This window comes from Mastomys coucha, unplaced genomic scaffold, assembly GCF_008632895.1.
Source record: "Mastomys coucha isolate ucsf_1 unplaced genomic scaffold, UCSF_Mcou_1 pScaffold22, whole genome shotgun sequence".
Classification (NCBI taxonomy): domain Eukaryota; kingdom Metazoa; phylum Chordata; class Mammalia; order Rodentia; family Muridae; genus Mastomys; species Mastomys coucha.
Window position 1 is genome coordinate 227,330,675 of NW_022196905.1, and position 15,923 is coordinate 227,346,597.

Sequence of the window (15,923 nt, forward strand, 5' to 3'; positions counted from 1 at the left end):
CTGGCTCAGCTCAGCTCAGCTGCTTCTGTGCTTGCCATCTTGGATGTGGTGTCCCTTCCTTCTCTTTCTAGGTTCCAAGGGTCTCCCTGCTGATTTTCTCTTGGTCTTTCTTTTTCTACTCCCCCAATCTTTACCGTTCTTAATGCTTCTCTCTGAGATCAGGTCAGTGTGAAGCAGCCAGTGAGGAGGTTTTACTCATTGAGCACCAGTTGAGGGCATCACAGAAAATCAAGTCCTGTTCCCCAACCGGCACACCACTTTCTGCCCAGTGGGCATCAGTAAATGGGTGGCCAGCAATAACCGAGGAAGGGAGAGACCGTAAATGAGTGGGCAAGGCATGGTGGACGGGGAAAACACTGGTTGATGGCTGTGAAGCTGGGTCTTCCTGCAAGAGACATCTAGAGAGACTGTGAGGGGAAGGTAAGAGTTACTCAGGCATAAAGAAGGAAGAGATAGAAACCAGGAGGAAACTGCCTTAGGAAGCTAGAGGAAGGGCAAGGAAGAGAGACAATACCAGCACATACAGACTCACCTTCAATTGCTATGCTGTCATGTCTAAGGAGAGTTAAGCTCTGGGTCACCTCGCAGACAAGGCAGTGGGGGAGGAGCAATGCTGGCTGCACCATCCAGGTCCAGGCTCAGTTGAGACAAGAGCCCTGGGAGTTCAGGTGTTGCTGCTCAAAGTGGCCACAGATATTGTGTCATTCCAAGGCAGTCTATGTCCTCTGCCTTTGAATCTGTGACATTTCTGAGATCTATTTTACCCATGGGATTCAGAGGGAGTGTCCTGGGATTTGTCTCAACCATATGATCAAAGTGGTTACTCTTTCTTCTTCTTAGATCGCAGTGGACGTTCACAGAAGCCTGAGCAGAATGCAGAGGCAGTTCTGTGATCATGGAAGTCGGCCCACATGCTCTGGCCAACAACCCCAAAAGCCAGTATTATGTGGGAGAGACCTGTTGGCTAGTCCTACAGAATCCCTGGAGTACTGTAGCTCCAGCTAAAATCTCCCTTCCGAGATTTTAGTCACCGAACTAAAGTCACCCTACAAAACCCTCAGCTATGACAGATGGCTGCTGTTCTGAGACACCAAGTCCAGGATGATAGATAAGTGAGATGCCACACCTTTGATGCTCCAACCTCTGAGACCAAGGCAAAAGTCACCCAACCCCAGTCAGCTCCCTAAGAGCTCACACTGATAACAGCTCGAGGTTTATAATAAATACTGTAACTTCTCTAACAGGTCCTCTAACCCCCAACCTGACAGAACCTGTTGTTCTGAGATACTTGGAAGGAGATAGAGACAAAAGACACAGGAAACCTGCCATAAGACCCCTGCCATCAAGAGGTTTGCTATGTGAAAAGGCATGGGAGCCTTTTCTGGGCCATGGGAGCCTCCATTTCTCTGAACCTCGCCAGCCTAAGAGTGTTCCACAAAAGGACACATTTTTATCCCCCCCCCAAAAAAAAACTAGCATACACAAACTCAGGTCACCTGTCCCAAGGTGAAACTGATCCACTAGGAAGCCAGAATTTGTCTGGGCTGGGTCATTCCAGAGCCTGTGTCCAAACAGTTCTTCAGAACCACCTGCTTCCTGAGAGCCACATCTGGGGCTACAGAATTTTGAGTGATGTTCGGCAGAGTCAACACTTTGAGAGTCTATTCCAATATGAGGGGATCTCACTTATATTCATCTAGGTGTTTGCAAAGGTGATAACGTACCAGCCTTTCCAACTCTTCCACATTGGAGAAAACACTACGCGTAGGATGTTTGAACATACCAGATCCAACATGACAGGCGCTCGTCTCAGACTGAAATAACAGGCAGACATCCTACTGAAGAGACTCCTCATCGCAGGCAGGCTCTACCCTGCGTGTTGTTCTGAAGCAGGGATTTGCAAGCTAGCTTGTACTTTAGGCAGGTGAGCCTTAGCCAGCTGCCCAGCTCTGCTTTTGCTGAACCAAGGCATCAATGGACAATATGCAAGCGAGTGACCATGGCTGTGCTCCGTTAAAATCTTATCTAAAGGCAAATGACTGGTCAGAGTCAGCCTTTGGACTCTAATTCACCGAGCTGGTAAGAGGAGGGCTTTAGGAGCGCTGCTGCAGGAGGCTGTAGGTGGGAGATTTCCTAGGGAAGAGGGGGTCATGTTGGGTCTGGTATGTTGCTGAGAAGGAGGTTTTTTTGGTTTTTATTTTTCATTTTTGGTTTTGTTTTGTTTTGTTTTTTATAAGCAGTGAAGAAAAGATCTGCCAACATATTCCTCTGGCTTTGGATAACTAGCATGATATGAGCTTTGACATACAAAATGTTTTCAGTTCAGTAATTTACAGCTATGGAAGTGATTTTGAGAAATATGTTGAATATATATATATGTATGTATGTACATACATATATATATATATTCATATCACAAATAACATTCAGTTTGGTGGCTCTGTGGCTGTCCACAGTGATGCTTTCATGTCCTTGGGAACACATTCGCCTTAATAAAGTCTTAAAAACAGACATTTTTTTGAAAATACAAAAGAGGGGATGCTGCATGCTCAAATCTGCCTGGGGATGTGCATACGGTCTTCTTGGAGACTCCACTAACCACCCATGTATCAGGAGACTGCAAAGTCCTGTAGCAAAAAAAAAAAAAAAAAAAAAACCCTGTTAATCTTGATTAACTCTGAATTTTACAAACTCAGTCGGCCACAAAAACTTAATAGCTCATAGGTTAAGGCATGAGGTCTGGATCCAATAGAAGAAGCACAACACCACCTAAGGCCTGGGATTGGTGTGGAGAATGTAGGAAGAGCCTGCACCCTGATACCACGGACAGGGTGTAGCTACTGAGCTCAACACACTCAAGAAACGCTGCTGAGAATATAGAGGCAAGCTCAGAGCATCTTCATCTATTATTTCTCAAAGCTAGCTCCATAACCTATGGTGTTAGAAATACTGCATCTGTATTTGCAGAATGGTTTTTATTCACAAGATCATGACCCACGTTCCAGCTGTGGGAACATAGAGGCATCTCCTGTGACACAGCAGGGCATAAGGGAACTTTCCAGTAGGGTGAGCAGGTGGCTAGCTGTGCTCTGGAGAGGGGCTGCATGGAAACACTGGCCTAGGAGGGTTTGTGGATGCTGGTGGTCTCACCCTCCTCCAGGCAAGACCCTTTCAAGCCCCCTCCCACAAAGGCCAGAAGCCCCCGATATTGACCCATGCTTTAAGCCCTTGGATACTTCAAAGAAAGAAGATTAGGAGGCAGACTCAGAACCCGCTCCCCAGAGAGAATCATTTGTCCAGAAGTTGATATTATTGATGCAAGTGGAAGCCGGGAGGAGCGTGTAATTTCTTTAATAAAAGTCAAATTGAGACTGGCCAGGGCTCCAGAGTTTTCCTGCTTTCTCCCAAGCATCCCTGGGGCCAGCAGCCTCCTGTGATCCCCCCAATGTTTGATCAGCTATGCGTCTTCTCCAGGGCATCTCGGGCAATGAGAACGGCTTCCCTCTCTGGTTGTCTCCAGAGTTTTCCTTAAATTCTTTGTTTCCTTCAGAATTCATTATGAATGACATAATTACATCTCTCTTCTGCTCTGACTGAGCACATACCTTACAAATGGGGATTTGACACTGGATGTGTAAGGAGGCTGCCTGCCTGCATTATTTCTCCACCCTGGGCTCTCTGTCCAATTGGGCTGCCCCTCCCCAAACGTCTGTCTTGTTTGGGGGCACTGACAGAACTCTGTAACTCAGGAAATGGGAAGACATTTGAAGAAGCGAAAGGCTGAGTTTGAGAGAGCACTCAAGTCCCTGAGATGGGAGCCTCTGAGGGAGGACACACCCCAGTGGGTGGCACCAAGACAGCCTGTTGTTCCCAAGCTTAGACCTTCCGTTTCGAGATGTCACTTGCTTAAAAGCAAAAGTTTGAGCTTTGCATAGTGGTGTATGCTTGCAATTCCAGCTCTTGAGAGACTGAGCCTGAACATCTTTAGTCTGAGGCCAGATTGGGCTACATAGTGAGAACCTGTCTCAAAACAAAACAAGAACAACAACATTTTCTTAAAGTTAGCATTTTACTAGGAGGTTGCCCCCCATCCATACTGAAACAACAAAAAGGGTTTTGTTAGATAATGAATTGTCATCACTAATAGAAAAACTCTAATATTAGAGATAGACACAAGAGAACTCATTCATTCATTCATTCATTCATTTGCTTATTCATTTCATTCTGTTTCTCCCTATGCTGGGCTCTACTCTAGTTGATGTAATTACAGGGAGTGAGCAACAATAGCTTACATGTGTCAAGGGCATCTTATGAGATAGTATTATCTCATTTAGTCCCATCAGCTCTTATTATTAATTATTTTACAGAAGAGGAAAATGAAGCTCAGGGAGGTTCAGTGACTGCCCAAGGTCAACAGAGCTAATACAAGCTTTCAGTGGTAGCATTCTGAAGACAAAGCCCTGGGATTTGGCTAAAGTGCCACACTGTCACCAATGGCTTGCCAAGATCCTATTTATTTTAGAGTTTGTATCTGTGTAGCAGGGGAGACAGCAGTTGGGAATAAAGGCACACGAAGACACATTAAACAGACAAGATGGTTACAAGCAACAATAAGAGCTCAGGGACACCTCAGGCACAGTGGTATGAGAGGCAGGATCAAGGGGAAGTTCCCCTTTCTCGAGACCTTCTGTGGTTCATCTCATCATACCATTAACAGGTAGCACCTTAGCACCACATGCAAACCCTGTGCTTCCTGCCCAGATGGGGCTAGACCACTGGGTAGGAACCGAGTCATCCTCTGGGAGACACCCAGATTTGCCAGCAAACTCTTCCAAAGACTAGGAAACATGAAAGCACTCCACTAGAGGCAACATGGCTTAGGCCCTTTCAGAGGGGGTGACTGGTATCGAGACGGTAGAGATGAGGGACCCCAAGAACCCTTCATGGGGCAGTCTTACCAGAAAGAATTATACCGAACTACCAAATGTAGGAATCTTTTCAGTAAAGAGATAGATGACAGTTGATGAATGAATGGTTGGATGGATGATGGATGGGTGAATAAATGGATGGATGACAGATTGATTATAGATGGATAGAAATACATAATAGGTAGGTAAATAGATAGACAGATAGCTAGACAATGATAGGCACATAGATAAAGATAGGTAAGTATGTAGGTAGATAGATAGATAGATAGATAGATAGATAGATAGATAGATAGATAGATAGATGATCGGTAGATTGATAGCAGATGAATAGATGAATTGGTGGGTAAATAGTTAAATAAATGCCCTCATGGTCTGTTGAGTTTCTATACTCCCAACATCCTAGCCAGATTTATGGAGGCCAGAACTTTGAATAATTTTCTATAAAATTTTTCATAAAAAAAAAAAACCAAAAAACAAAAAACTCTGTAACAAGCAAGACCAGAAAGTTCCCTTCACTTAGGATGGTGTACCGTACCCATCTGAGAGAAGAAACCTCACTGTGAGACATGTGGTGGAAGAGACAAGACCTCCGTGCCCATTTACGTAAGATTGATAATCCAAACCATCTCTCTGCTGGGGTCTTCTCTGATTGAAACGATACTCCCTTTCATCCCTGCCAGGAGGAGGAGGAGAGTCCTGCTTCCTGCTCAGGCTGCTGTCTCATCTGCTGGACCAGCCTGTGAGCTAAGCCAAGTTTCATTAAAAATTATTGGTCTTATAACTTTTTTTTTTCTTTAAAGGGTCTCATATGGAACCAATATCATGATCAGATTGTAGCCGTACAGAGCCGGTGGGATCTGACCCACTGCTGCTTCCTGCGGAATTTAAGGTAAAGCTCATTTGTTTCCCGTGAGTGTTTAGTGAATATCTCAGTAAAGAAACCTCCACTTAAAGAGACTGAAGAAGTGGTCCCACTCCCATGGTTCACATGCAGAAATCCACCCCTGCTCTTTCTGGGAGCTCTGATTCCTGGACAGCCCCACAATCCATCTCCAATGGAGCTTCCATGCCTTCCAGGGTGGTGGCCATCGGCAGCTCTTCTCTGATTAAGACTGTGCTGGGTGGACCAGAATGTTAGCCAAAGTGTAAATAAAATCTAATCACACTCAGCCTTTGCACACGTATTTTAACAGCAGCCCCCACCCTCTGATAGGTTGTATTTCATTGACTTGGAAGAAACACTGCATTATCTGGGGAAACAGCACAGATGTTGCCTAATGAACATTTCTGTTTACGCTTTGTATTAAGCTCATGAAACATTTATGCAAATCTCACATTCACGCAAGGTGAAAGAACCCATGGTGTTCTGGAGCCTACAGCAGGGCGACTTTTGTCTTGTTTGGGGGACCGCCTTTTTTTTCCACCCCAGTGTTTTATGGGTGTTCATGTAGCTCTGGGGAGGGGGGTCAGTTTAGGAGGACACAGGGCCCTACAGATTTCCATCTTCTCTGCTTTTAGTTCTGTTATCATCCCTTCCAGCTGACTTCACATTTTATGATGCTAATGGCGGGTGTATGGTTTTGGGTTTCTCTGCTGTCAGCTGGTCAGTGGGTCTGAGGGATATATTTAATAGAACCTGACAGCTGATGGAACCGGTTGCATTGAGAGAGGATTTGATATGTGGAGTGACTATGAAGACCCTGGGACCACCATCATAATGGCCCTTCTCATCCTGCTCGCAAACCCAATATAACTCTTTCTCTGTACATACCATGTGCATAAAGGACATGACTTATGGATGGCTTCTTCTGTATGCTGATTTGAAGGTCATTTAGATAGCATGTCAAAACAGATTAGCTGCCTGATGCAACCAAGAAATTAGGGAAACAACTTTCGCCAACTCTGCCCACTGGGGCACAAGCGCCTACAGGCAGAGTGGACACAGAAAGGCTGAGCAGGGGCCATGGGAGCAGGACTCCAAGAGAAGACAAGGACACCTTGTGAGAGCATCCCAGACACGGTGGGCCTGGGGGCAGAATGAAGGTGCAGCAACAGGTGTCTTACTCATTGGGGCGGGCTTTGGCTACCTCAGCCTGCAGAGCTAGCCTGCATTCCACCTCTGTGGAATCAGCACCCAGAGCTGTGCCATGCAGTGGGAGATGACTGCACACTCTTCCTGGACTGCCTGTCCCCTAGCTGCTGGACAAAAGCAGCATGTGTAGGGTGATTATTCTAGGCTATATTTCATCTGTATGGACCAAAGAGTCCAAAGATGCCAATTTTTATTACTTCTACAAAGCCCATTCCCCATATGCAGAAACTAAGAAAATGGTCACATAGCGATGGATCCAAAGTTATAGCTAACAGACAGCTGGGGCAGCCAGAACTCTGAGCCCAATGACCCTCTTCTGCTTTCCTCTCTGTTTTATGCTCAGCCAACAATGTGTGTGTGTGTGTGTGTGTGTGTGTGTGTGTGTGTGTGTGTGCATGTGTGTGTGTGATTTACATGTGTGCATGGTATGCATGCATGTGTGTGTGTACATTTGCATGTATACATGTACACGTGTGCATGCATGTATGTGCATTGCATGTGTGTAGGTATGTGCATGTGCATGTTGTGCATTTGCATATGTGCATGTCTGCATGTTGTGCATTTGCATGTGTGCATGCACATGTGTGCAAGCTTATGCTCATGAATGCACGTATGTATGTATCTATGTATGTATATGTGTGTGTGTATATGTGCACACACTGGTCACATGAATACACAGACAGAGAAGCTCATGGACACCAATGTTCCCTTAGAGATGATATAGTCTACACTTTTGGCCACTGCCAGCCATACCTAGGTCACAACAATTGTCATTTCTTCCTCGGCCAAACGTGTTTCCCTTCTGTCCCTCAGGGCTCTTCTACAGGGTCCTGAAAAAACCCTGTGCTGGTTTGCACATTCATTCTGACCTCAGAGCCCACGTCGCCTGCTCCTGTCCACGAACCTCCCTCTGTTCCTGTCTCAGGGAAGCCATTGCTTCATCAATGACACCTTAGACAGCTGAGTCCTCCTGAAACCTTCTGTTCACCCTTCGTCATCTTTTGGCATAGAAGGATGATGTGTTGGAGAAGTGAGTGCCTGTGCCCTGGGTACCCAAGGAGAGCAGCCAGATGTTTGAGACAGTCTCTTGCTGCTTGTGAGATTTAGGTCTGAAGCATAAAACCTACTATTGATTTGAGGCAATGTGACCAATTTTGAGTGACCATTAAAGCCTAAGGCATGATATCACATAATCAATGTCTCCTCCCTCTTCCTCCCTCCCCTCCTCTTTTCTCTCACTCTGTAGCAAATGCATCCATCCAGCCTAGCCCTTCATTGTACCTTAAGTGGGAAACAGCACCGCTGGGGCTGTGGGGCTTTAGGAAGGCAGCCCCACAGAGAAGGAATAATAAAATCACGGCCATTCCTTACAATCCAGAGAACTTTTGAGGGAACCTTGAAGTGACTGTGAGACAATAAAGGAGCCAGGAAGTGAGGAGTGATATTGAGATTTAGGATGCAAACAGCCATGGGGCTTATCCAGACTAACAACCACTGAGGTTCATGTGCCCCAGGGACATGAAGTGGCTCATGCAGAACATCATCATTAAAGAAGTATCAGCAAGGAATCCCAGTCTTTTGTCTACTGTGCGGCAGAGGGTGCAGAGGCTTGAACTCAGGCTGGGTGGAGCTGGGCAGTCATACAAAATAGTCTCTGCTGACTTGGGAGCTAGGGGACGATCAAAAGATGTGGGCTAGAGCCAGGTAAGAACAGACCAGGTGATCCCAGCAGGCCAGGCAGGCCAGGCTGAGAGCTGAATCAAGAAGTGGTAAGGATGAAGGATGTGATTGAATGACAGACATTCCCAAGGAAAACAACAGGGTTTGCTAAGGAACAGGGTTGGTGACAGAGTAGGAGGGTCATGATGATTGACAATGCTCCCCTTCTGCCCCCAACTCAGCAACCCCAGCACTAGATGTGGCTTACTGTGTGGGGTTTTTAAGTCAATTAACCTCTCTGAGCTCCTGTTCCCTCACTTATAGTATAAAAGTAACCAAGGGTTTGTTGTTGTTTGTTTTGTCTTGTCTCGTTTTATCTTATAAGATGCTGGGATGATATTGAAAGGGTGTCCCAGTGCTCCTTTGATAAGTGCTGACGACGGACTTTGGTAGCCTTGACTGATGTGTTTTCAGTAGCTGCATCGTCCTGCTTTCTTGAGACACATTGCTTGTGGTGCAAGCTGTTTGCAAGAGTCAAGCAGGGTTGCTATTCCCATCCAGGAAGACACCTGCTTGAAAAACTGCGTATCTCTCAGATCCCCAAGGAAGTATCAACTGGAAGAAAAAAAAAAAGTCCACGCTGGGACTTAGTCAAGGGTGATATTGCTACACTAAGACCTGAAGGACCCTGTGAGATGCATAGAGAACTCAGACGGGAGAGGGTCCCATTCAGATGTGACTTACGGAATCTGAGGGAGAGATTTGCTTGATAAACCTTTCCAGTGGTTCTTTGCTGACCTCAGCAGCCATCTTCCTGAGATGAAGACAAGGGAGGTGAGAAATGGACCACCCACATCCAGTCAGAGTTGAGGCTATGATAAGTGGACTCCTGTGCAGCTTCATCCCAAAGCAGACCACCACAGCAGCTCCTGGCTACAGAGTCGCCATAGATGTTAACTCCCATCTTCCTGTCCCTAGCCCCTCCCATCCTATACTGTATTTACCTTGCAACCAATCCCCACTTCCTTTTGAAACCACCTATTCCTGGACAGATGTCCAGGATCTGGGTCACGAAATCCCTGGGTCCTCATGGCCCAGATCTGGGACACCATGATTGGTTCAGGGATGGTCACATTGCCTACAGTGACCCAATCAGAATACCTCTCAAAATTTAACAAGTACCCAAGCTAAGACCATACGCCATACCACTACCCTGGCTATAAAGGGACAGATGGTAACAATGTCAGTAAGGATATGGAGAGACCAGGACCTTTGTGCACCATGGATAGGAAAATGCCATGGCCACTGTGGAAAACAGGAAGGCAGACCTTGAAAGGAAAACTGTAGGCTTATTATATATGTATACAGAAGAAATGAAGTCAGTGTTCACAATACATTTCACAGAAGCATATTAACAAAATCCAGGTATATCCATCATACTGGCTTGTGGGCAAGCCTGCATGGCATCTTCTTGATTAATTAATTGATCTAGAGGTATAAGCCTACTGTAGGCAGCGCCACTCTCAGGCAGTTAGTCCTGGGCTGTATAATAATGGCTGAGCAAAGTATGGAGAGCAAGCCTGTAAGCAGTGTCCCTCTATGGCTTCTGTTTCAGTTCCTGCCTCCAGGATCTTGCCTTGAGTTCCTGCTCTGGCTTCCTTCGATGGTCAGTTGTGATCTGGATATGTAAACTAAATAACACCCCTCCCCCAGAAGCCACTGCTAGCCTTGTTATTTATCATGATGCACACTAGGACATCTTAAGAGTGGAGAGTTTTGTTTCTTTGATGTACATGCTTGACATTGAAAAGGGTTGTTTCTCGGCGAGTTCCCAGGTGAGGTCATGGAGCAGAAAGCAAGGCTTATGGATTTAGAATGATCTCAGGACTCCGAAGTGTGAACGAAAAGACAAGAAATGGCAACCATGATAAAGGAGAAAGGAATGGGAGGGAGAGGAAGGGAAGATGCTAAGGTCCAAATATCTGTTTAGAAATGTTAAATGGTGATAACAGAGGAAGTGAAATTATCATCATCACCAACGTCATCATCATCAACACCACCATCCCCAGCAGCATCATCACCTTCTTCACTGTCGTTGGTGTCTCCACCATCATTGCCATCCTCATCATCCAAGGTTGGATGAGAGAGTCTCCTGCGCTGGAGAAAGAATCTATAAGCTACATCTTGGGAGCTGTTCACTTGCTTTTGTAAATGAAGTTCTGCTGGCTGTGGCCACATCTGTCCATTGACGCACTGCAGCTGCTTTCTCAGTTTCCACAAGTGAGCTACATATGGGTATGGCAGACTCTGTGACTGAAAAGCAGTATGGCTCTCTGGAGTGGCAGGGGATGAGCTGACACTGGTGATGGTTCTCGGAGACGAGAAACAGAAACATGGCTGAGTTTCAGAGATATCGTTTACTTAGTGGCTGATTTTTAATTTATGTCTGTGGGCGTTTTACCTGAATATATGTCTATGTACTTCATGCTTACAGTACCTGTGGAAGCCAGAAGGGGGCACTGGATTTCACTGGAATGGAAGTTAGAGATGGTTATGAGGGTTATGAGCTACCACAGAGGTGCTAGGAATTGAACTCAGGTCCTGTAGAAAAGCAGCCTGCACTATCTCTTCAGCTACACAGTGATAAGGTTTCTAGATTCCATAAATGTTTCATTCCTTGAAGGTGAGGGAAGGGACTTGGGGGAGGGGACAGACGTGTATCCATTGGGATACACGGTAGAGAAAATCCTAGGATAAGATATTTCAACAGCTAACACCTTCAGATGGAATTAAGAGCTGAGAGGCAGCCAAGTTCCAACCAGGCCCTGAGCAACCTGTGTGGAAGGCCTCAGATGTCTCCCATTGCTTTCTAGGAAAAAAAATAAAAGTAAAGACATCCTCCAGGTGGCTGATGAGCAGTGCAAAAGAAAGGATTCAATACCAGGAGAGGGAGCGTGAGGGAGACATTGCCGAGCCGAAAACCGCAAACCTTAAAGCTAATTTCTCATAATTGCAGTTAGTGTGATTATAATATAATACAAGTGTCAAAAAATAATTCTGGAAAGAGATTAGACACAATGTAAAAATATATTAATTATAATATTCTGATTTTAAAAACCAGATGGGGCTGGAAAAGGAATTGATGGTAATGCTGGTAATTACAGCTTCCATTTTTAGAAGTTACTGTGTATTATGCACAAAAATAATGCTATATAAATATTGTTTTTTATATGCCTTTGTGTATGTCTCTGACACTAATTCCTTAAAGTAAGTTCTTAGATGGCAAAGCTTGCTGTGAGCACCCTAACTGTGGACGCAGTAGACTTTGAACCATCACTGTAAGTGTGAGTGTGTGCATCACCGCAGTCCCAAATGTGAGCGTGCAAATCACCACATTCTTGCCAGTTCTGCTTGTTACCATTCTGCCATCAATAATTTAGACAATGCATTAGAAATACAGAAGCTCAACCATTTTTTTTACAAACTAGAGCAATCTGGAAATAGTTTGTTGCAGCACAACCTCCTCTACACATTGAAGCCTTCTTCTGCTTCTTCTGCGGAACACACACAAGGGCAGGCTTTTCATGGGTAGGTCTCCACTGGAGTTAGAGGGGGCAGGACTTCATGGCATGCAAATAACAATGGCAGCTGTGAAATGCTTTCTTTGGAAATAATGAATTAAAGGCCATTAAGTAACCCACCGCATGTCCCCACGCTGGATGTCCTGAGTTCATAAAAATCATATTCACAAATGGTATCGGAGGCTCCAGAAGTTTCTCACAGTCCAGAACCCAGTGATAGCGCACACCATCATTAGCTGCTCAGAGATGATTTGAGCCCAGAAGTCTGGAATGCAGCAAAATTCTTTTTCAAAAAGAAGGGACCTTGCTCAGCCCTCAAAGAAGCTCCCTCCTGCAGGAAACCGGAACAACATAGAGACCCACAGCTGGACAATGTGCAGAGAATGGAAGGTTTAGCCCCAATCGGGATGCCTTCAGCAACCCCCGTCCTCTCAAGACCCAGGGATCTATGTGGAGGGGGAAGAGGCAGAAAGACTGTAGGAGCCAGAGCAGAAATACGTTCATGGAAACGGTGTTTGCTACACACAACAGGGAAGATGCACATAGGAGCTTGTGGAGGCTGGCAACGTTCACAAAACCTACCCAGGTTAAAGCCAGACAAACTCCAGCATGAAGAAGGGGAGAGAAAGAGGCATAAAGTCTCATCCCTGGCCAAGACGCTCTTTGAAACTGACAGCCGGTGGGAGAAGAAAAATGAGTGACACTGGGTGTACCGACCACATTCCAGGGCAGGCCACGTGCCCTGGAATAGCTGGCCAATACAACTGGACTCAATTTTTTTAAGAGAGAGAGAGAAAGAAAAACATAAAATTGGGAGGTGTGAAGGGATCTGGAGGGAGTTAGGGGAGGGGAAAGGATATGATTAAAATATATTTGGGGGGTGCTGGAGAGATCGATCAGTGGTAAAGAGCACTGACTACTCTTCCGGAGGTCCTGAGTTCAATTCCCAGTAACCACATGGTGGCTCACAACCATCTGTAATAGGATCTGATGCCCTCTTCTGGTATGGCTGAAGACAGCAACAGTATACTCATATACATAAAATAAATACATATATATACATGTGCACACATATATGTATATGTAATGAAATTCTTAAGGAATAAATAAAAATACTTTGAAAAAGAGAGGGGTCCAGAAGGCAACACACAAGCTTCCAAAGGAAGGAAGCGACCAACACTCCTACCTAGCTATGGTGCCTATGAGCCACATCAAGGACAAGCTTGTCACAGTAACCTACAGGTGCAGGAGTGGCACACATACCTTGGTGGAAACCAATGACTCTCTAATTGGACTTAAGGCTTACAAGAGAGAAACCATGCCTGGGACTAGAAACCTAGCTAACTACTCAGTGCTAGTGATGTCATGGTTATTAGAGAAAAAGCTACAACCATTGATTTATTAAACCAGCATAACCCCTAACAGAAAACATCTGTAAACATCTGTCCTTATACCCAGAGATAAGTGTAGTCTTCAACCCTAATCAAGGGAACTTCTCTTTGCAGTAGACAGAGGGTGCTACAGAAAATCACAGCCAATAGATATGTAGAACTGTGAGGCCAGTCCCAATGGACACACCTACTAAATGCTCCTACACTTTCCATGCCCCGTGGAAAATGGAGCAGAAAGACGGGAAGAACCACGGGATCAGGAAGTTAGCTGTGAGTCTGTGTCTCCTACTAATTCCAGAAGCTATGCATGCCAAGTCTCCACAACATGGCTGCCCAAACATGAGCTGAACAAAGAGGGCGCCAATGAACGTGCCCTCTTTGTTTGTTTGAAGTGCACAGGGAAGAAGCCCATGGGGCCTCAACCCCACATAAAGGACTATAGGCAACTAATTAAACCTGAGACGGACACATGGCTCATCCCAGGAAAGAGCACACCGGTTGGTTGTCCAGTGCCAAAGAGCCCTGAGAACATATATACAAGTAACATTGGATAGACTCAGCAGGTTATATTTAGGAGTGGATAGGTATATACAAAGACATACATGCATACAATGACAATTGATAAAAAAAACACGAGACTGTGAATTTGAAGGAGAGTGGGAAGAGGGGGAGTATGGGAAGGTGTAGAAGAAGAAAGAAATGTCAAAATTAAAACACAATCTCAATAATACATAACAAGCGGGGAAAACAGGGGACCTGGGGGAGATGGCTCAGTTGGTAGGATACTTACTGTATAAGCTTGAGGACATGAATTTAATCCCAAGAAGCCACATTAAAAAAAAAAAAGCAAGGCACGGTGACACAGCACGTATAATCTCAGCAATAGTGGGTAACTCGCACAGATCCCTGAGGCTACGCAGCCGGACTGCTTAGCGGAGATGGTGAGCCAGGTCAGCGAGTTGTTCTGCCTCAAAAAACAGAGCAGATATTTTATTTTTTTTATAGAGGATAATGGTACTTGAGGCTGACCTGTGGGGTCTACACCTGTGTGTACACACACAGGTGGAGCCTACACCCTCACGCACACATACACACACACCTCAAAAGTGAAAAAGAGAAGTTATAGTCCCAATTCTGCATTTGAAATATATACAGTTACTAAGGGCAGCACCGTGTGTCGATAAGAGATACTGTCTAGACTGACTTCTCTGTTCTTCTTCCAGTGTGCCTGTATGGTCGCTATTTAAACTTCTTTTGTATGTAATAAAGAAAGGCAACAGATGTGTTTGGATAAAGGAAAGAGGTAGAGACACAAATGGACCTGCGAGTCCAGTCCACAGGCCACCACAGCCCCGCCACCATCTGCCCCGCACCTCTGCCTGGAGAAGTTGCCCTTTTGAGTTGTTTCCTTGCTGTGAGTCGGGCAGTCTTGTGGGTTTTCTGCCATTGGTGGTAAGGCTTCTCACAGAAACGTGGTTACTTGGTATCCCCAGTGAGCTGAGCACTGTGAGGAGTCTGAGGGAGCCCGGGACTCGCCTTCCACATTTACTCGGCAGACTACCACAGTCCTGGCCATGAGCTTCAGCTGCTTTGGTAGGACCTGTACTTATGTCTCTGCTCTGCAGGAACAGCCCCTCAGGACTCTTGATGTGTGGAGAGGCAAGAGTTACTGTGTAAGTAAACAGGAAGTTCTGATGTCTCCCTGGTAACCAGGCAGTAGATATCTGTGAAGGTGTGTCCAGTGAAAGAATGAGTGATTGAGTGACTGAATAAACGATATTTCTTTCCCTGGGTGACTCACTTTTCTGAAGTTCCTTTATGTCTCTGGCTTCCTCCAGGCCTGGGCCCTGCTGAAGGGCCTTGGACCATGCCTTTCTCCTACAACCAGACCTAGAGCAGAGTTCCAAGCTTGAGGAAGCTTCTAATCTTCTAAATCTGTCACAGCAAGGTCCACCAGGCCCCTGCTCCACCCAAGTCCAGGACCAGCTCTGTCTAATCTGGGCTGACCTCAACATTGCCCACTCTCCTTCCTCTGGAGCCAAAAATCCCTCTGAAGGTCCTTCCTGGCCAGAGCTGCAGCTCCTGGGAACTCATTCCCCATTCTGCTGACACCTGCACTCTGTTGATCCCTCATACCAATAGACCTGGTCCCTCAAAGGGAGCCACGACTTTTGAAAATTATAAATTTACCAAAAATTATAAACAGATTGGCCCCAGGGAACAGAGCTAGTGGAGTACCCATAGGTACTCCAATGTTACAATGGCTACTGAC

At 45.7% G+C, this 15,923-nt stretch overlaps 1 long non-coding RNA gene across 2 annotated transcripts; it reads right to left on the reverse strand.

The window, feature by feature from the left end:
• Nucleotides 1-2,273: 2,273 nt before the first annotated feature.
• Nucleotides 2,274-15,304, reverse strand: LOC116067902. 2 transcript variants are annotated; one of them, XR_004109331.1, is made up of 3 exons: nt 15,025-15,304; nt 14,442-14,615; nt 2,274-2,627 (listed from the first exon to the last, which is right to left on the reverse strand). It is a non-coding gene; the product is annotated as an uncharacterized LOC116067902 (long non-coding RNA). The 2 variants fall into 2 exon arrangements; XR_004109332.1 differs by lacking the exon at nt 14,442-14,615.
• Between the last annotated feature and the right edge of the window lie 619 nt (nt 15,305-15,923).